This window comes from Mauremys mutica, chromosome 8 (genome assembly GCF_020497125.1).
Source record: "Mauremys mutica isolate MM-2020 ecotype Southern chromosome 8, ASM2049712v1, whole genome shotgun sequence".
NCBI classification, from domain to species: Eukaryota; Metazoa; Chordata; order Testudines; family Geoemydidae; genus Mauremys; species Mauremys mutica.
In genome coordinates this window covers 95951523-95973187 of record NC_059079.1, presented here as the reverse complement: position 1 = coordinate 95973187, position 21665 = coordinate 95951523, and the positions used below count along the sequence as shown (strand labels likewise).

General features: G+C 40.3%; 1 protein-coding gene across 6 annotated transcripts in view; it reads right to left on the bottom strand.

The window, feature by feature from the left end:
- The window catches only part of SHROOM1 (shroom family member 1), a 71914-nt gene extending 56401 nt beyond the window's left edge, over positions 1-15513 (bottom strand). For 5 of the 6 annotated variants that reach the window (XM_045026680.1, XM_045026682.1, XM_045026683.1 and 2 more), the window contains exons 1-2: positions 15333-15513; positions 4391-4561 (exon numbers count right to left, since the gene is read on the bottom strand). The gene's annotated coding sequence lies outside the window, so the exon portion shown is untranslated. Of the gene's footprint in view, positions 1-4390; positions 4562-11949; positions 12059-15332 lie in introns of those variants that run through there. The other variant, XM_045026681.1, reaches the window with a different exon arrangement.
- Positions 15514-21665: the final 6152 nt, after the last annotated feature.

Sequence of the window (21665 nt, the reverse complement as noted above, 5' to 3'; positions counted from 1 at the left end):
GTCCAGGCTGCCTGTGTATGGCTTCATGAGCCATGGCATCAAGGGGTAGGCTGGGTCCCCCAGGATAACGACAGGCATTTCAACATCCCCAACTGTTATTTTCTGGTCTGGGAAGTAATTCCCTTGCTGCAGCCGTTTAAACAGAGTAGTGCTTCTGAAGACGCGAGCGTCATGAACCCTCCCTGGCCATCCCACGTGGATGTTTGTGAAACGTCCCTTGTGATCTACCAGTGCTTGCAGCACCATTGAAAAGTACCCCTTCCGGTTTACGTACTGGGTGCCCTGGCGCTGCGGTGCCAAGATAGGGATATGGGTTCCATCTATTGCCCCCCCACAGTTAGGGAATCCCAGTGCAGCAAAGCCATCCACTATGGCCTGCACGTTTCCCAGAGTCACAACCTTTCGTAGCAGCAGCTTAGTGATTGCTTTGGCTACTTGCATCACAGCAGCCCCCACAGTAGATTTTCCAACTCCAAATTGATTCCCGACTGACCGGTAGCTGTCTGGTGTTGCAAGCTTCCACAGGGCTATCGCCACTCGCTTCTCTACTGTGAGGGCTGCTCTCATCTTGGTATTCTGGCGTTTCAGGGCAGGGGCAAGCAAGTCACAAAGTTCCATGAAAGTGCCCTTACGCATGCGGAAGTTTCGCAGCCACTGGGAATCGTCCCACACCTGCAACACAATGCGGTCCCACCAGTCAGTGCTTGTTTCCCGGGTCCAAAATCGGCGTTCAATGGATAGAATCTGCCCCATTACCATCAGGATCTCCAAAGCGCAGGGGCCCGCGGTTTGAGAGAATTCTGTGTCTACGTCCTCATTACTGTCATGGCCGCGCTGCCGTATCCGCCTCCTCCTCGCCTCGGTTTGAAGGTCCTGGTTCACCATAGACTGCACGAGAGTGCGCAAGGTGTTTAAAACATTCACGATTGCGGTATTGAGCTGAGCAGGGTCCATGCTTGCTGTGTTATGGCGTCCGCACAGTTCACCAAGCAAAAAAGGCGCGAAACGCTTGTCTGCTGCTTTCAGGGAGGGAGGGGTGAGGCTGTACCCAGAACCACCCGCGACAATGATTTTGCCCCATCAGGCACTGGGATCACAACCCGGAAATTCCAAGGGGCGGGGGAGGCTGCGGGAACTATGGGATAGCTACGGGATAGCTACCCACAGTGCAACGCTCCAGAAATCGACGCTAGCCTTGGACCGTGGACGCAACCCACCGATTTAATGTGTTTAGTGTGGCCGCGCGCAATCGATTTTATACAATCTGTTTTGCTAAACCAGTTTATGTAAAATCGGAATAATCCCGTAGTGTAGACGTACCCTGTGGAATGAACTGCCCCAGGAACAAAGGACCATCACAAACCTCTCCACCTTACACTCCAAGTGCCAGGTTCATTTGTTCACGCTTCCTTCTCTAACATAATCACATAGCAAAGTGACGTTAAAAAAAAACAACCACCTTTTGTTACCCAAAACACTCCACTGCATACACAATTCTTTCGCTGGGGAGAGGATGAGAGAATAAGCCACAAGAGACATATGTCAGGATATGTCTATACTAGGGCTTGTGGAGATATAACTGCACTAGCTCTGATTGAAACAGAAGTATATAGGCAGCAGTATGAGTGATGGGAGGAGCAGGCAACCCTAAGTACAATCCTGGCCAAGACCCGTACTGGGGAGGTTAGACCATGACACTGCTCATGCCACTTCTATTTTTAGCTTGATCAGAGCAAATGCGGGTCTCTCTCCTCAAACTGGAATTTACACCTTCCAGCTCCAGTGCAGACCTACCCAGACACACCACTAAATGCACTACTGGAAGGCACTCAGATACCCTGGTAATGAGCATGGTATAAAAACCTATATAGAATAGAATAGCCTGTGACAATGATTTTATGAAGTCTGCAGATAGGAATGTCCCTTTACTGCAATTCATATTCAACAAAGTTTAAATTTGGTTTTCTAAAAGGACATCATTTTAAAAACCGAGTTGGGTTTATCAACCAGAACATGAGCACCAATTCCTTGTGTTGTTTTAAATACTTGCCTGGTACTGAAGTAGTTCATGAATCTTTAAGTCTGAACAATCAAGTCATATTTCAACGTCCCTTTAGAAAATAAAAACAAACATCAAACAAGTTTCCCACATGTTCCCTTTTAAGGACGTACAACTTCTGTTCTATTGAAAGCAAAAACCTGAACGTATTAATTAAAAAAAAAAAATTTGCCTAAATGATGACTAAAGGAAAACATAACTAAGTACAAATGTTTGAAGAGCTTAAATCCTATTAAAGAGATCAAATTGTTTAAGCTGGTCTCAGGAGTTATAACTAAAATTAGTGCCATGACACTGGGCAAAGGAAAAATTTAAGCCTAGAATGTGACAAATTCCTTTTTGAGAGAATACATCGTATATGAAATATCAGGAATTACATTTCATTTGATACATACTGTGAATCCAGATAATCATAATTTGTAGGAGGAAAGTGCCCTATTCCAACAGATGCGATTTACCTTGCTATATGGATAGTTTGTATTCATACAGCACTACCTGAAGGGAGAAAGGATGAATTTATACTTCATAATCCACCTAATATGACGACTAAGGGCATAAAGACAGAACACTGTCTGAATGAGAGAGTTGCAGCTGTAGCTAAATGTGGACAGGAAATCAGACTGAAGTTCCCAGAGGAGGCAGGGAGCTTTGAAATTATATAATTTGTGACTTGATATAATTATTTGTTGTAATTTTTAGGAAATCTTTCATTTTTACCTTTGGCATCCTCAGCCTCAACCTGCAGCATGCTAAAAGCTTCGTGTGAGGTCCTGAGAGTGTCAACTCATTTAGAAGCCAATGGGAATTGACATCTCCTACTGCAGCAAAGGAGGCACTCAACATTTTGCAGGATAAGACTGCGTAAGAGCAAGGATTTTGCCGCTCTGTGTGGCCTTGTGTGAGGCAGCACCATTCAGACAAGCTGCTTCTTTTGTGGCAGCTATCTGCTAGTGTGCACTTCAGGGGCTCAGACCGATGGTATTGGCTCTGGTCCTCCAACAGAAGGAAAACAGATACATGTTCCTCTGTGATTTGTTTTATTTATATTGTTTCTGAATTTATAGGGCCAAGACTTTCAGAGGGAGTTGTGTTTATTATCACATATGCATACACAACTGTACACACAAATTAACACAGACAGACCATATGGTGCTTTCTAGTTCTCAGTCTCCTACACTAAACTAAACAGCCTGTCCTACCTAAAGTAACCACACAGAATCTCAATAGTCTTCCAAACGGAGTAGAGAAAGCCCCATCACTTGTGTCATTTAAAACTAGCCTGGGTGAAGGTGCCACATGGGTAAGCAAATTTCTTCTGGCAGCCTCATTAACATGCCTCAGTCCTGAACCATTGGAACCACTGAGAGAGGTCTCCATGGCATCCAAACCATGGCAGCAGGAACACCAAAGTAATGGCAGTTGTACTCATGATAGTAGATGTTGTGATGTGACCACTGATCCATTGGCAATTGGATGAGACCACCAACTCGAACTGAGGTTTAGGGCTAGGTTCTGCTCCCATTGACATCTAGGTCTAGGTAAGAAGCACGGACAGAACTGCCAGCCAGCTATAGGAAACTGTTAGTGCCTTAAAGTCTATTGCCTTCCCCTTACCATCCCACCTTCTTCTATAGGTAACAGTATTATATGTCTGAGACTTAAATGTAATAATAATTCCCATTTAGGAGAGACAATCAGGAATCATGTCTGTAGCTAAGTACCGATAAGAAACAGTGCTGCAAAACTCGAATAAAACACAATCCCCAGCAAACTGCAATCCATTTGTTTCTCTTCCAGGGGAAAAAAAATGAAACAAGTTAAACAAGAGAGGGATGTTTAGTTACCAGGGGACAAGGACCCAGCTGAAGAGGCGCAATAACAACTAAGGCCTGCTTTTGTCATCAGGTACGCATTCCTTTCTTTGAATACTAAAATAAATAAATAAATAAAGAGGGCTTCTGTTGGTGTGTTGATATAGTTACACAGCAAGGGCAGAGCCCAGCTCTCTGTTTTCTCTCACAACACTCAGGCACAATGGTGTCCTTATTACAGGGAGCCTAAATAAATAATACAGCCGTCAGACATAAGAAAGGGAAGGAGCATTACAATATTAAGTTCTAAAACCAGAATGGGGGACTTTTTCCTACTGAACAAACAAGATTTAGCCCAGTATGATTTAGAAACCCATCAACTTAGACAATGGTCTGATCTAGCAGTTCTTTCAAAGGCAAAAATTGCATTGTCCCAATAGGGTTACACCAATTACCCCCACTGAGGATCTGGCCCATTTGCTTGAATCCAGGGTACTGACTGAAAGCAGAAGTTACTTACCTTATGTATGTTTTTGTTGGTGCTTCCTTGACTTCAATGGGAGTTTTGATTGTACAAAGACGGCAGTATCTGGCCCAATCTCTCTCTCTTGAATGCAGATCTGACTCATTAATCTTTTGAGGACTGCAGGCATATCTTCACATTCTGCTAAGCATTCATTTGGCTGGTAGTCTGGAAAATGCCAGTTAATCATTTAGAGTTTGGAATCTCTCTGAACTTCAGAAGACATTGGGAGGGCAGAACAACATATAAATCCATTAAATTCCCCACTTGTCATCTTTGTGACCCTGACCTTTAAAATGGGATTTTATGTGGTTAACATTTTATATTTTACTAGTAACAATTTCTTTTTACTAACTAAAAATTTCACTGCCAGCCAAGTGCCTGAGCCAGTAAGAGTTTTGGGTGTGGAAGAAACACAAGATTAAGTCCCAAGAATGTTGAACACATGGATGGTAAAGTTATAAAGAATGAGGAATAAATAATATTAACTGAAAAACAAGAGACATAAGGATTTGACTTTTATGGACATAATTTCTTACATGTCTGAAATGTAAGATGTGTTATAATTGGTTCACTGTATTTTTAGTTTCATAACTTAATATGTCTGAGACTAATTATATTAACAAGAGAAGGAACACTACAGTTCTCTAGGAGATAGATGGGGAAATTAAGGTTGAAAGCCTCACTTACTTTCTCATGTAATAACAGACATAATGACTGAAGATTTTACATCCAATTGACACGCCTGGCTAAACTTGTAAGTGTTATCAATTAAGTGGAAAGAAACAAGAAGGATTTGATCAGATTTAGTCCAACTATCTTTTGTGGAGGTTTATGTTTAATACATTTCAGACAAAATTTCCAATGAACACTTGAAAAACGACCTGGGATTAAAAGTGATATCCAAATAATGAATTTATACATTTCGAAATGTAAAATTTGGCAAGGACATCTGTTAGCAGGAACAACTTGAGGTTTTTACATGTGCACATGGATAAATATAATAAAAAAATCATACTTTGTACTTAAACAGCACTTATCTATATACCTTAGAGCACTTATATTACATAGGGAAATCTAAATTCAGAGTTATAAAATAATTTGTCCAAATGCAGACAGTGAGTCCATGGCAGATCTGGGAATAGACTGCGTGCCTTCTAACTCCCAATCCCATGCCATTGTTTCCTCCTAGACCAGGTTACTATGTTGCATACATGTTTTGTAACAACATTTTCAGAGGTCCATTAAAAATAAGCCCAAAATCTTCAGATTCAAGAGACGTAAGACCGAGGCACTCAAATCCATATTTATTTACCTAAATAGAGGGTTTTCAGAGGTGCTGGGCAAACTCCCACTGAAATGCTATTGAAGCACTGTGAAAAGTCACACCACTTATTAGGTGCCTTAATATGGATTTAGGTGCCTAATAATATATCCTGTGTCTGTGGAAGGGCTTCCATATGTCTTCCACATTCTGTGGCATGAGGTCTGCCATTTGGAATATGAGAACAGCTGGGGAGAGAGGAAGGGTTGAGGAGGAATAGATATATCATTGAATCATTCTCACCCATGTAATTCTAGGCTTGGTTATGTCTCTGCATCTGTCTGCTGTGTGTGATTCCTCATCCCCTGCTGGAAAACACCACATGACTGCAACAGGAGCCAGTCTGACTGAGTAGCAGATGCTACTTGTAGAAAAAATAACATTCTCTGGCTCAAACAGCTTATTTCATTCAAGATATTGTGAGCTATTCTCACAAGACTTTGGCCAAAACTATGGAAATCAGCATTGATATAATATACCTGGACTTCTGTAAGTCATATGACTAGGTACTGCATGACATTTTGATTAAAAGTCTAGAATAATACAAAATTAACATGGCACACATTGAATAGATTCAAAACTGGCTAATCGCTAGGTCCCAAAATGTAATTGTAAATGAGGATTCATCACAGTGTTTCTAATGGGGTCCCACAGGAAGGAATTGGTTCTTGGTCCTATGCTTTTTAACATTTTTATCAGTGACCTGGAAGAAAACATAAAATATCACTGACAGATGGACACAAAAATTGGGTGAGCAGTAAATAATGAAGAGGATGGGACACAGTTACAGAGCAATCTTGATTGCTTGGTAAACTGGGCACAAGCAAACAATTTGTGTTTTAATATAGGTAAATGTAAATTATACATCTAGGAACAAAGAACGTAGGTCATGCTTACAAGATGGTGGACTCTATCCTGGATGGAGTGACTCTGAAAAAGATTTGAAGGTCATTGTGGACAATTAGCTGAACATGAGCTTCTGATGCAACAAATGGCAAGTGAGATCCTTGGATGCATAAACAGGGAAATCTTAGTAGGCAGAGAGGTTGTTTTACATCTGTTTTTGGCACTGGTGCAACCGCTGCTAGAATATTGTGTCCAATTCTGGTGTCCACTATTCAAGAAGGATGTGGATAAATAAGAGAGGGTTCAGAAAGAGCCACAAGAATGACTGAAGGACTAGAAAACCTGCCTTATAGTGATAGACTCAAGGAAAGAAGGTTAAAAGATGACTTGATCAGTCTACAAACACCTACATGGGGAACAAATATTTAATGATGGGCTCTTCAGTCTAGCAGAGAAAGGTATAACAGGATCCATTGCCTGTAAGCTGAAGCTAGACAAATTCAGACTGGATATAATGCATACATTTTTAATAGTGAGGGTAATTAACTGTTGGAACAATTTACCAGATTCATGGTGGATTTTCTATCACACACAATTTTTAAATCAAGATTTTAAAAAATAAAATAAAATGCTTAGTTCCAAAGGAATTATTTGTTTTCGGAAGTTCTATGGCCTGTGTTATACAGAAGGTCAGACTAGATGAGCACAGTGGTCCCTTCTAGTCTTGGAATCTATGAAACTGGGTTACATTTAGGGAAATCACAGTGTTGTGAACAAAAGAGATTTTTATCTGTTCTTACAAAGAAAAGATAAATATCTGTCACTCTCTTCTGGGGGGAAATGAAAGTGGTTCGCTATCTGTCGCCCCTTCTATCTTTTGTCTCTCTGCTGAGGCTGACCAAATTAAAACCCAGTTTTTATAGTGGCTTTTCCTAATCCCCTGTCCATCCAGTCTTTATTCATAAAAGTATGCTGAACTCTTGGGACAAAGTTCTCCTTTCAGAACATTCTTAGTACCTTTTCCAGACCCGAAGAAGAGTTCTGTGTAAGCTCAAAAGCATGTCTCTCTGACCAAGAAAAGTTGGTCCAATAAAAGATATTACCTTACCCACATGTCTCTCTAAATTACATATACACACACACATTTGCAAGAACACACAAACTCTGGCTGTTGCCAGGGTCCATGGCAGAGTGCTACCCTGAATAGCTGACCACCCTGAAAACATGCAGAGATCTGACTCTATAGGGCCTCTAGCAAGAATCACGGAAGGCTGAATGAGGGATGGTACACATTCTTACGCAGCAATACTCACCACCCTATGGCCTCTGCACACAGACTCCCGAGCATTTGACTCCTACTCTCAGAGGAAGAAATTGCACCAGGGAACATGTTATGCAGAAGGTCAGACTGGGATCTAATGGTCCCAGCTGAATCTATGGTGGAGTTTGTAAGAGAACAGGGGGCTTGGCCTTTACAGGTTCAGATAGACTCTAATCTTTTGGATGGATGTATTTCTGCAGGCTGTTTGCAGCCGGAATTTGAACTTTTTTGGCAGCACACCTGGGCATGTTTGGCACCCATTTAGGCAGAATCACACCTGTTTTCAGAATGTGGCCCATAATGTAATTTTCATTCCATGAACTCCAAATGAAGTCCAAGCATGGAAGAAGTGCAGACATCCACCTTGTGGCTAAGAGATCTATATGTGGATCAGAGTGGAGCCTTCACATTGCAATTGACTTGTCTTACAAAGAGTCATGTAAAATGGCCTTCTTCAGCAGCAGAGAGGGATTTGAAGGAGGGAAAGTATGGACAGGTGCAAGTTGAACATTTGCCATTAGCGGAAAGACCACACTATTTGTGGATTAGACAAAAACATGAATAGTATGAGCTCAGCTGATCTTTAATTGGAAGGGCCCTTAAACATAAATCCCCCAGTAATGTGGAGCATGTGCGTACCGCTACTGTGGGGAATGAGTCGAGACGATCTTTTAGACTCAATGAAACAAATATTCCTGATGCAAGCTGAGCGGTTAGTTTTTGAAATTCTCATTTGGCATGCAATAGAGCAGAGAGTTTATGTTCTCTTGAGATATCACACAGCTGATGTTCTGAGCGTGCCAAAGTGGGGTGGGTACCACATACCATAGTCTGGATGAGTCTCCTTATCAGACCAAGTGGGTATTGGCAATATTGTTTCCTTAAAAGATTTACAAAGGTGAAGAGCCAGTGAGGTCAGTCTGGAAAATTTAGAAATGGGTTGTTTCTCAGAACCCCTGTTTGTTCAATGGGATAGTGTCAGTTATGTACAAAGCAGCACAGAATCTTTAATTCTTGTTTCTTTGCAAAATACGCTCTTAACTGGGTCATGCTGGCTAGTAGCATTTTAGACAGCAAAACATTGATCAGTAGCAATAAAACTGAATCAAAAACCCCTCAGATGAACACCACACGCTTGGACAGCAGTCAGAAATCCAAACTCAAATTTTACAGATTAAACATATGCTTATAATGGGCCAAGCCAGTTAGGATTTCTTGGCTTGTAACATAGTGGCTAATTTTCTTCATCTTATTGTTGTCATCAAAGGGTAGTTCTTTCAATGCTGTGGGGAGGCGAGGGAACGGGGGGGAGAGGGAAGGTCACATTTTAAATTAATTTAATACAAATCTGCAACAATGGAATCCATGTGGTCAAGTTAACCTAATTTGTGTACGAGAGAAAAATGAGGTATCAGTTATATAATGCCATATGCATGGTCTTACACTGTGTGCCATACAGAATTTATATTTTCTATCTTATGATATCACCCAAGAGTATATATAGAGCTGAACTGGGGCATTATATAAAAAATAGCATTTAATTTTTTTAATTGTTTATTTGTAATTCTATATTGATTTGGACTGAATGACAATGACAGCTTGTAACTTAAAATAGTGGGCCAGATCCAGGGCTGGTGTAAATAGATGTAACTCCATTGACTTCCAGTTTACACCCACTGAGGATCTGGCCCAATGCTCAACATATGGAACTATTCAGTGCCAAAAATGCAAAAACACTTTATGGACATAACATTACCATCCTGCTGCCAGTTAAGGATTTTCCAGACCACCAAAAAATGTGCCTATCAGGCTATTTATAAAGCACTGGACCATGTTAGTTGTTTTTTTTTTAAATATAGATGGCTTTTGCCATAACAAAATTAACATTTCATTGTTCTGGTTTTGTTTTTTTAAACTTTTTATTAAGGCAAAGTTACAATACAATGTTTAAATATTCAGTGTAGTATGTTCTTATTCAGGACCAAGTTATGTACAGAGAACCTGACTAAGGATTCTGGCCTGCCGGCTGAGGAGCCCTCCTCCTCGAAGTATGGCAGAAAGGGTGACCACAGTTCTAAATAACTACGTAAGTCTGAGGTTCTACTGGACACCTCGGGGATGGGGGTTGTCTAACTCTGAAATGTCCTGTAACTCCAAACAAGATGTTATCGACTTCAGATGTGGGGGAGGGGTGGGACGTGGGGGTGTCAGGGTTTATGACCCTCCAGAGCACCAGGGCTCAGCTTTAGATCTGGGGGAAGTGCTGGTTCTCGGGGCTTCAGCCCCATGGCTCTGTTCCTGGCTTCTGCCTCATGAGGGGTGCCAGGGTTCAGGGCTTCAGCCCCATGGCTCCATTCCAGGCTGAAGCCCTGTGCGGGGCACCAGGGCTCCCCATGGATCTGCTCACAATTTCAGTGGGAGGCATCAGAGCCTGGAGATTTAGCTATGAAAGGAGCGCTGGGGCTGAAACTGGCATTCCCCTTGTAGCTAAAGCCCCGAGCCCCGGCATCACCCATGGCGCTAAAGCCAGGAAAGGAGCCAGAGGGCTGAAGCCCCGAGTCCCGTCATCCTCTGCGCAGCTGAAGCTCTGAGCCATGGTGCTCCCAAGGGTCAGAAGCCCCTACCCGCCCTGCAGCTGCAGTCCTGCCCCTACCCGCCCTGCAGCTGCAGTCCTAATCCCTCCCCGCCAGCTGAAACTTTGAGCCCCAAGGCCACAGGCGCCAGCTTCCTACAAGCCCCAGAGATGCTCAACCCCAGCTCCACCCCAGTGCCCGCCTCCCACTTGACCCCTTCCTCTTCCTCCCAACCCTGCCTCTTCCTCCCCCACAAGTGCACCCTGTCCCCGCTCCTCCCCCTAGTGCCTCCTGCACACCACGGAACAGCTGATCACAACAGGCAGGAGGCGCTGGGGGGCAGGGGACGTCAGCTGGCTGTTGATAGGGGCTGAGCACCCACTATTTTTTTCCCCGTTGGTCCTCCAGCCCTGGAGCCCCCATGGAGTCAGGGCCTGTGCCCAAGGCTAAATCCCCGAGGCAGTAAAATCTTTGCTTGTGTGTGTCTGTCTGTCTCCACTGCTGCCTGATTACTTCCAATTCCAGAGGATGTCTGGTTGACCAGAAAATCCATAACTCTGGTGTTCATATCAGAGTACTTGGTGTGAAATCTTTTCAATCACAAAAGACAGTCCACATTTCACATTATACCACACTTCCATAGGAGGAGCGGGGTCACATGTTTCCAATAATCATAGAAACATAGGGCTGGAAGGGACCTCAAAAAGTCAGCTAGTCCAGACCTCTGACTGAAGAAGGATTAAGTACACCTAGACCATCTGTGACAGGTGCCTGTCTAACCTGTTCTTAAAAATTTCCAATGATGGGGATTCTACAACCTCCCTTGTAAGTCTGTCCCAGATCTTGTAGTTAGAACTATCCTTGTAGTTAGAAAATTTTCCCTAGTTTCTAATCTAAATCTCCCTTGCTGCAGAATGAGCCAACTACTTCTTGTCCTACCTTCAGTGGACATGGAGAATAATTGATTGCCATCCTCTGTATAACAACTCTTAACACATTTGAAGACTTATCAGGTCTCCCCTCAGTCTTCTTTTCTCAAGACGAAATATGCCCAGTTTTTTAACCTTTGAAGATTTATATTCCCTTTCCCATATAGAGACCCCCTCATCCAGATCAATTTCTTTGTCCTAATCCCTCTCTGATCATTTCATCTGCGTTGTTTTCTTATCAATATCCTTTTCAATCAAAATTGTGATTATATAAGTTCTAGCTAGCTCAACTGTGATTAAAGTTCTAGACAGAACTACCTCATATCCAGATTTTATTATAAAATATTTAACTTGTAAATATTGAAAATATGGGATCTTTACAGAGGCATAGCGAGCGCCCTCCATACCCTCCGACCGGAGGGGGCCCCGCAAGGAAGGGGGCCCCTAAAAGTGGCAAAAAAAATGTTTCTGCATTATAAGGGGCCCCGGACATATGTTCGGAGGGGGCCACATTCTTTGTTGCTACGGCCCTGGATCTTTATATTGTTTACATTATTTCATACCTCCTGGTATGATTTCAAATCAGGACCCAGGAACAGCTGTCTGAATTGAGTAATTTCACTCTCAGCTCTTGACCAGAGCTCATAGAGTAGTAGTCACTCTGATATTTCCCAGAGAGAAATTTCTCATTGTTAATGCAAGTAGCTAAAAGAGAGGGCTTCGGTGACAGGAATTTAGAAAATTTGTCCAAAGCAGCTAAAATGGCCTGGATGAATGTGTGACTTTTTATTTTTGGTGATTTACATTTCTTTTTAACCCAACAGTTAGTACAAATAGCTATAACTGGACCTCAGTCATGTTCATGATCTACTGCTAACCCAATTGGTCACATCTTTTAATTGTGATTCATAATATAATGAAATAATAATATGCCAAATTAGGGAAAGCTAGTCTACCCCACTTTGTAGGCTTATAGAAATTTTAGAACTTTATGTTCCATATGAATTTTAATAGCAGATCCTGCCATGTTTAATGTCATGTCACAGATACAAACAGAAATGCACTGAAGCAAAAACAGTAATTTTGGGAAGACATTAATCTTTACTGTATCTACCTTACAGAGCCAAGAAATTTGATATTTGTTCCATTCCTCCAAGTCTTTTATTATTTTATTTCACATTGGAGGGTAATTTGCATTTAAAAGATTTTACAGGCCTGATCCAAAAGCCCACTGCAGTCAATGGCCGTTTTTCAATGGACTTGGATAGGCTTTGGATCAGGCCTTAAACCAGCCAGGAAGAAATGGAGAGGAAATATCCAAAGCAATTCATCTTTCACATAGTATTGAAACTAACGTATTAGGGTATTTTCAAGAAAGTTTTACATTTCTACTGATTCTACTGTATAAAAATGGTGATGAAAAATGAGCGAAGAATACTGATGAACCGAAGAAGGTCAGCAGACAGGGAATGTAGGTCTCCTTAATCGTATGGTTCCCTGCTACTATAATAAATTCTAGGCATTGGAATCAGTATTTTTGCCTTTCCCTTAAAGGTTCAGATCTTACACGGCTGTAAACTGGCATGATTCCATTAATTTCAAAAGCTGATTTATACCAGCTGAGGATCCAGCTAAACTCTACTGCTGAACAAATTCAAACATTATTGAAAAGTTTATAAAGGTACTGCTTACAAATAGGGGGAAAAGGAGTTATGTCTATTATTTTAAAGGCCTGAAAAGTTTTCATTATGTTAACAGCAGCTCTTCCCCCACCTCCAGGGCCTTAAATTAAAAATTTGGGTCTTGTCTCCCCTGGAAGACTCTATGGCTAAATTGGAGAAACAATGAAATTATGACATCAAAATACTAAAGAAGTGAAACCTAGTCACACAAATTGGAAACTTTTTTATTAAGACTGTTTAAAATGTGTGATGGATGATTAGAATTGACAGTAATGATATTTCTAACCCAGGTTTTTTCTTTTGCAGGTCACTTTTAAAGATACTGAGCATGCTCACTGAGGCTGGACTCTTCAGAGATTTTAACTGCTAAAAATTATAGAAGTCTCTGAGTACATGCAAACTGCAATTTTCCAAAGACTTATAGCTTGGCCAATTTGGGCAGATTTTCACAAGGGACAGCAAAAAGCACACCCCTGCCATAAAGGCCACTCCCTGGGGAATTTCAACTTTCTGTTCCAAGGCATGGGATTACTAGAGCTGTTCAAATAAAAAGGTATCCGAATTTTTTAAACACAGGCAAAACAAAATATTTTTCCCTAGCCTCTTTCTCTGAAACTATTATTATTATTTATTATTTTTTAAATTCAGCCAAAATGGCTCAATATAAAAATAATAAATAATAATAATAATAATCAGCCTAAGGCAGACAAGGCATGGAAAATTTCAGCCTCAACGGTTAACATTTGGCAAAGCTGTAAGCAAATGAAGACAGGGTCTTCTAATGGGAGGTATCAGGCAACCTTAACAATAGGAGGCACTACCAACCCAGCCTATAATTCTGCCTATTGTGGGCTAGATTCTGATACCTTTACTTAGTGAGGCCACTGGTGGATTTAAGGTGTTACTCAGCATGAGAAAGATATCAGGATCTGGCCCTCTGCATGTCATGACTTGTACCTAAACACCAACTAATGCAAAATGACAGCCTCAGTATACAAAATATTCATAACAAGAGTCTTGAGTCTATAGGTTTTCCATTTTGCCCTCAATTTTTGTAAATATGGTCAGTTTTATGAAAGACCTGTGCAAGCTTGTGTGTCGTTTCACTTTAAACCAGGCCCACTTCTAAGTGGAAGAAAAAACCCACTTTCACTCAAAATGGACCTCTCTTTAAAAATGTCTTGGTACATACTTTTTAAAGTTTGAATTTCAATATTTTGTTTTGACATTAAGTTTCACATCAACATGCACAACATTTTGAGATTCTGAGTAGTTTTTTTTGTTTGTTTTTTTAAATTACCAGTGTGTGAAAAAAATGGTAAAGGACAAAATAACCTACAGCTCTATTATGACTTGTTTTCTGCAATATCTTGTGAAGAAATATTTGTTGTTGTTTCCACACAGCTCTGCTCAATCCCTGCAATACTGGCATAAAATGCTGCTATAGAGAGTTATTTCTGAGATAAGCATCTTGTTAATGGGTTTCTGCACAACAGGAACAGAAATTTCAAGGCCATTATTGCCCCCATGATTTTTACAGGAAATAATTGTGTAGATCAAGACCTTAAAACAAATAATAAAGGTTCAAATCAGCTACTGAAAGGAGCATATAAATAAAACCACATAAACATATTGGATAAACAGCAGAGTAGTATAATTCCAGCACATTCTGAACTATAAAAGGATTATTTTCGCTTATAAAATATAATCTCACTATATAAATGTCATTTTTCTAAAACCTCCTCTGTTAACAGACAATATTACATTTTCTGATAGTGCAATTACTCGTTTATACTGCAAAACTGATCAAAAGGCAATGCCCAAGAAACAAACAAACACCGTTCCCTCCCCCCTCCTTTTTTTTTTATTTCAGTTATAGTTGTTTACAATAGGGAACGAGGACTGTGTTTATAAGTCACATTCAACTGGTTGGCTTAAAATATCGATTTTTCCAAACCTTCCAAAATTTCCCAAACATTATGAAGGATCATTGAACTTTACATTGTTTCATTACATCGATGGTCTTTCTCCCACCTCGCTCCAGCATCACTAAATTCATCTAGCTCTGTAGATTTCCTTTCACCGTCACAAAGGCAAGTTACCTCCACAAGTGCACACACATTTACAGCAATTAGAACCAATCAGTGTCATTTATATAGCTGGGGCATCATCATGAGCATTCATCAAATCAGCATCCGGCTTTGTCAACAATGATTGCAAAAACACAACAGCCCGGAACCCTGGCCGCAACCAACCATAATTACCTGCATCCCACTACTTGACCGGTCTCCCTTTGTGCTTCCCGTGAATGAGCTTGTCTTTTCCACTAATTGCAGACAATGCTGTTTCCCTTGCAGTGCCAGCACGGAGCAGAGGCTTGCTATTATTCCTTTACACAGACACAGGCAGTCTAGAAGGAACTCTTTCCTTAGTCTCAACCACAGATTAAACTCTTCCAGTTTCTGCAGTTCCCCTAGCTACTTTTAGACTGTAAAGGTAACTGGAAGAGCTCCCTGTCCAATCAGATGAAAGGAGGTGGGGTTAGAATAATGAACCTGAAGCTCTGGCGTCAGAGTAGCAACATTTCAACATGACCCAGATCGCCTCATGCAAAAGCGGGGAAGAAAACACCAGCCAACACTGGGCAAAAGAATAACAAGCAGTCTATGCCACTGCTTACAGTACTAGTCAAGACTGAGCTGGCAGTTAGAATCTACAAGGTACAGAAAAGGGCATCTAGGACAGACACGTATTCATAACACCTTCACTGCAGAGAGGGTGCAGAGCTAAACGGGGGACGCTCATGTGATTTGTCTTTTACTTAAGAAGCTGAGCTGGATCCAAACTAAAATCCCCAGAACTGAATGCCCCAGACTTTAGCAATGGATCTGAATTTTGTGGTCTAGACCCAGCTCTGTTAAGGCGCTGTCTTTACAGCATCCAGTCTGAGCTTGTACCTTCCTACAGAGATTGCTTTCCTTTTGGATGGTGGGCAGTTAAGTCTTAAAAGAGAAGCAGCCTCAGAATCCATAAGCTGTTCTGCTGCTCCACTTCCCTAAAAGTGGAAAAGCTTTTTTTTTTGCTTTTTTTTTTTAAAGTCAGCTACAGATGATGCTATGGAAACTCTCCTGGATTTATTACTTCACTGACTGTTTGAAGTTACCAATAGGAATGTTTATATTTTAATATTTAACTGCAGCTTGCATTGATCTTACAGATGTGAGATACACCACAAAGCTAATGGCAGAATTGCTGGATTTATCCTCAGATTTGTTATCCTTCTAAGAGATAATAAGGCCCATGCTGAATGAAATCAGAGCGGAAGAACTGTGACTCTCAGTCCTGATACTGCTAATAACTAGTTGAGCATTTCCCTTAGCTCAAATGAAGGACTCTGGGGAGCAGTGGGATCTGAACTTATGGCAGAATTTAAGGTAATAGGGAGCATCCCTTGAACACAAGCACATGGATTAGTTAGGGAAATACATATATTCTTAGCACATGAAAAACATCTAACATGAATTTACAACCAAGAGCCAATTTTTATAACTGGAATCTACAATAGAAATGCTGACAGACCAACAATGTCATTAATGACTCCCAGTCCTAAGTTCACTGGGAAAACCTAGAAGATTATTTAGTACAGTGATTTTCAACCTGTGGTCCGTGGATCCCTGGGGGACTGCAGATAATGTCTAAGATTTCCAAAGGGGTCCACACCTCCATTTGAAATTGTTTAGGGGGCCACAAATGAAAAAAGGTTGAAACCCACTGATTTAGTAGAACAGAAGAGTTGCATTGCATGGGTACCATTGAAGGCTAGTGATATCTGAAACTGAACAGGCAGAACTAGCACAAAGATGTCATTGGCGCCAATTCACAACAGTGGATAAACATCATACAGTGTCAGAATCAAAACACATACCCTGTGGAGCTTCCACTGATGCGCCCCGCTTGCAGCTTCTGCCACTCTTTTACAAATACACAATTGCTATATCTAAATAAAAGAACTGCTTTCCTTTTTGTGAAGATACCCGGGGGAAAAGCTCCCAGTCTGAGTCATTAGGGGTTGACAACAGCAAAACAAACTGATGTTGAAGATAATGCAAGTGCTGAAGGAAAAGGTCACTAAGCACTACCAATTCCCAAGGAGTACAATGCTGCATCTTCCAGTGGTGTCCTGTGAGAAGCAGAATAAACTCCCAGCTCAACAGCAGGACCTGGACAACTCCTTCTCCAGCAACTATGCTTAAACAAGGTGAATGAGTGCAATTCTAAACAATTCAAAAGGGCTCAACTTCCTCTGACATGCACATCTAATACAGGCCAAGGAACTGGGAGTCTTTGGTTAATGCACTAAGATTCAGTATTTAAACACAAACAGGTGAATTGAATGGGTATCTGCTAGATATTTACTCAGAGTCCTCCTCTTCCACTAGGCTTTTACATAACACTGTAACTGTAATGGAATCTTTGTGGACCATTCTCTACTTCTGTTGTTCCCAAGTTCTAGGCGGGAATACAGAGGGGATCTTTCCAGAGCACCACAGTACTCAGTGGGAGCACGTTCACCTGTTCTGAGTATATCTAGGACTCCAAACAGAAATATTTGGTAGATACAACTTTTACAAAATCTGTCTCACTCTATTACATTTTTAGTGCACACATGTGGAGGGTCTAGCACATTTAACTAATGCCAGTTCAGTAGATGAACTACAGAAATTCCACTTTAACAGAAGTGCCATTACACTAAAAGAATAATTTTCTATGGGACTGGATGGCCAATAGTATTAGTAAATGTTCACAGAGTCTTTCACTCTAACTGCCTGGTTCAAATCAGTCTAAGGGTTGGTAATGACTGAAAGATGTTATGCTAAGTTATTCAGTGGCTTGTGTGAAATGAATCTGTGACCTCAATTTAGTTCCTAGTGGACAGGTGTCCATGTCACCACTAGTTGTTGGTCCTTGCAGACAAGCCAAGGAGTAAATGGGCCTGGAAATGTAACTTCTGTATCTTTTTATGCCTTTTAGTGTATGGATCCTATGGGGATATATGCAGTCTAGAAATACTTTGAACAGTAATGGTCCCTCCAGGACAGGGATGCTTCAGGGAGCTGGAACTGCTGCAGTAACTGTTGTGTGGATAGAGAACTGTTCTCTGCAGCTGTCAATCTGTTATTTTTCAGAAGCACTAAATTCTTATTGTTTTAAAATTAGTATCTGATTCCCAACACTGGAAGAGCTGTTAGATTTCATGTGATTTTTGCTTAAAATATAGCAGTCTAATGAACTGCCTTACTGTGGAGTATCCCACAGCCTTCCTTAATGAATTTCAATAGTGAAGTAATGTGTAACTGAGATGTGAATTAAGCCCTTGATATTGAAGTGCTCTAAAAACATACTTCGGAAACACATATCTCCACTGTTGTAAAACCGAAGAGGTTTGGTAAAGACAACACACTTATACCCATACTGCTATTGACAGTCTAATATCAGAGGACAAAGTTTCTTCTGGTTTTCAGTGACTGAAACTGCCAAGCACCTACTTGCTAATCATATATTTTCACAACAGGATAAAGTGAAACTCTTCCCATGCTATCACTTATTCCATCACTAAACACAACTATTGAATCAACAAAACAATCGATTACTCTGTCCAAAGTGTCCACAAGGTCATTTATTGTAAATGTTATTTTGGTCAAGAATTTACAGTAATTCCAGACAAAGTGACAGGAAGGCAATATGGGCTGAACACACAAATGGGCGTCAGAAACTCTGGAGTTCAATCCCAGCTCTGCACTAACTTGCTGTGCACCCTTTGGCAAGTCATTTTGCCTCCCTGTGTGCCACAATTTTGTCATATGTAAAGTGTGGAATAATAATAATCCATGATATTTCATGTATTTGTTAATATTTGTACAGTGCTTTCAATGATGTAAAGAGCCACAGAAGATACGTTTATATACGTGTAAATAATACAACAAATTAGAGGAAAGACTTTGCCATTGGTGAGTGGATCCTTATCCAATATAGAAGTCAGTAGACTGTTAAACATGAGGAATTAACTTAAAATCTTATTTTTAATAAATCTAAATATTAGTGATGAAAAAGGACTATTAGATCATTTAGACCCTGTAACTTTAAGCAGATATGTACAGGAAAGAAGAGATACCGGCTGTGAACAATGTAAATTCAACTGTGACTACCTTATTCGTTAACATTTGAAAAGTCTGTTAGGTAGCATCATATATAATTCTTTTAAAGCATTGGGTAGCAGGTATTTAAGATTGAGCCCTATGAACTCACTTTTTGCACTCAGTGACTTTATTTACCTGGGATAGTAACTTATTGCTCATATTTTAGTGGCCACAAAATCATGCTATTTCTGTAAACAAATAGAGCATCAAAATCTTTTGGTGTTTATGGTAACAACGAGCTGCCATAAGTAACAAAGAATATTTCTCCTTTTGTTTCTAAACACACTTTATTTCTAAATTTCTTTGGAAATTGCCACTGCTCACATCTGTATAGCAACAGCATGATTAAGATATTTGTGGAGATGTAGTAAGTTAAGCTTATATAGACAATATTAATGGACTCTGCAGAAAGCACCTGACATTTCTTGTGTTTCAAAGTCCACTGAATCGGCTCAGTGAGCTAGAATTAAAACCCTTGTTTATCATGGCATAACATCTATACCTGTGACTAATGCTTTTGCTGTCTTGTGGAAACAAACAAACCTCAGTACCTAACTACAGGGCAAAGCCGCACATTCCTCAGTTCTCATTTACAGGAATTTAAAAATTATTAGCAGAAGAACTTACTGACCAGTGTCGTCGATGTGCTTCTTGATGAAAAAAATATGGGAAGACATGGTTCCTGTCCCAAGAATCTTAAATTGAATAATAGACAGAACAAAATATTTAAGATATATAATGCATTGGAAGACCGGATAATAGTCTAATAATGCTGTGGATTTTTTTTAAAGGGACATGATCGACTCTAATTTGGCTCAGATTTTGAGTTTTATTTTAAAAACTCCAACGCCTCAATATGACAAACACTCGTGCATATGAATGGCTACTTATGTAAGTAGTCCCTTTTACTTCAACAGGACTACTCACTTGAACAAGAGTTAAGCAATGCATGACTGCTTGCAGGGAAAGGGATCCAGCTATTTACAAAACTTCAGTCCAGCAAAATTGTTTCTATGACTGTTCAATTCTATTCTTTTAGAGAAACACGCATTCCTCTGTTATGGTTACCATCCAAACTTTTCAACATTGCCCTAGTGCAGGAAAACCAGAAACGGAAACTGACTAGATCAAAAGGGAAGCTCACTAGTCCATCATCATGGAAAACCTAAACAATGAGCATAAGTGGCAAAAAGTGTTTGAACTTTTTTTCCCCAGTTTTAATAATCTAAGCTCTTGTTACTATCATAGTTAAAGATGTTTGCACCTGAACCTGCAAATATATAATACGGCCACAGTGCTTACTACCAGGTCTAGTCCCACTGACTTCAGTTGAATCACTCCTGATAAAAACAACAACATTAGTAATAATAGATGTGTCTGCTGGATCAGACTCAGAGGGTTTTTAACTTGAGAGTGACCCTTTAATATGGATAGACTTTGAGGAAGAAGCATGTTTCTTACAAGGAATATCAGCTTGCTCTGTTGGAACTAAAATTGTTATAACCCATAAATTCTACCCTTTTCCATTTTCTTTGTATTAAGAGCACATATCTTGCTTCACCTCCATTTCTTACATCGCCTGGGTCAGATGCTGAAAGACTATTAAACTTAAGGGAGATGAAGGAAGTCTTCAATCCAGATGTCAGTGGGAGGAGAGCATAGGCACTACAGTCTGTGATCCCTCTGGGGAGGGAAACTACTAGTTCTTAATCCTCACGAGTCACTCCCCTATTGTGATCGAATATTTAAATATGCATGGATCAGACGTTTGAAATATCTTGTATGTTATTCTATTGGTTTTAAGTTGACATATTTGTAAAGAGAAACTTTCAACTCAAAAGAGAAATTTTCACATCATATGTTGTAAACAAACCTTTCTTCTCCATGTTACTAATAACACAAGGATGAAAACAGAAAAAAATACATTTATTATTTTTTAAAAATAGTGTTTTTTAAAATCCTTTATTCTACAGGTCCAAAATTGTGTGGACCACATGCTGCTTATTTAATTTTTGCCTTTCTCTTATCTTGGGCAAAGAAAGTCATTTGTCAGTATAACTTTTGTTTATAATCAGTTTCACTTTCATGTTCTTTTTGGACACAAACCACATGTAACCACATTCAAGGGGCAAACCCTTGCACCCAGGCAGAACTCCATTGACCTCAATGAGGCGCCATTGAATCTGCATGAGTGACAGGAGAATCAGGGCCCTGTCTTGCAAAAGCTGCAGGGCAATATTTCTTTCTTTAAATGAAGACAACTGATGAACTGGAAATTAAAAAAAAAATAATAGTGGAAATATTTTTGTTGAGTTATTTTTGTAAAAAAAACAACATGTTTTTACAAGATCTTAATCTTCCACTTACTGACAAAGTTAATTATAGTCTGCTAAAGCACTT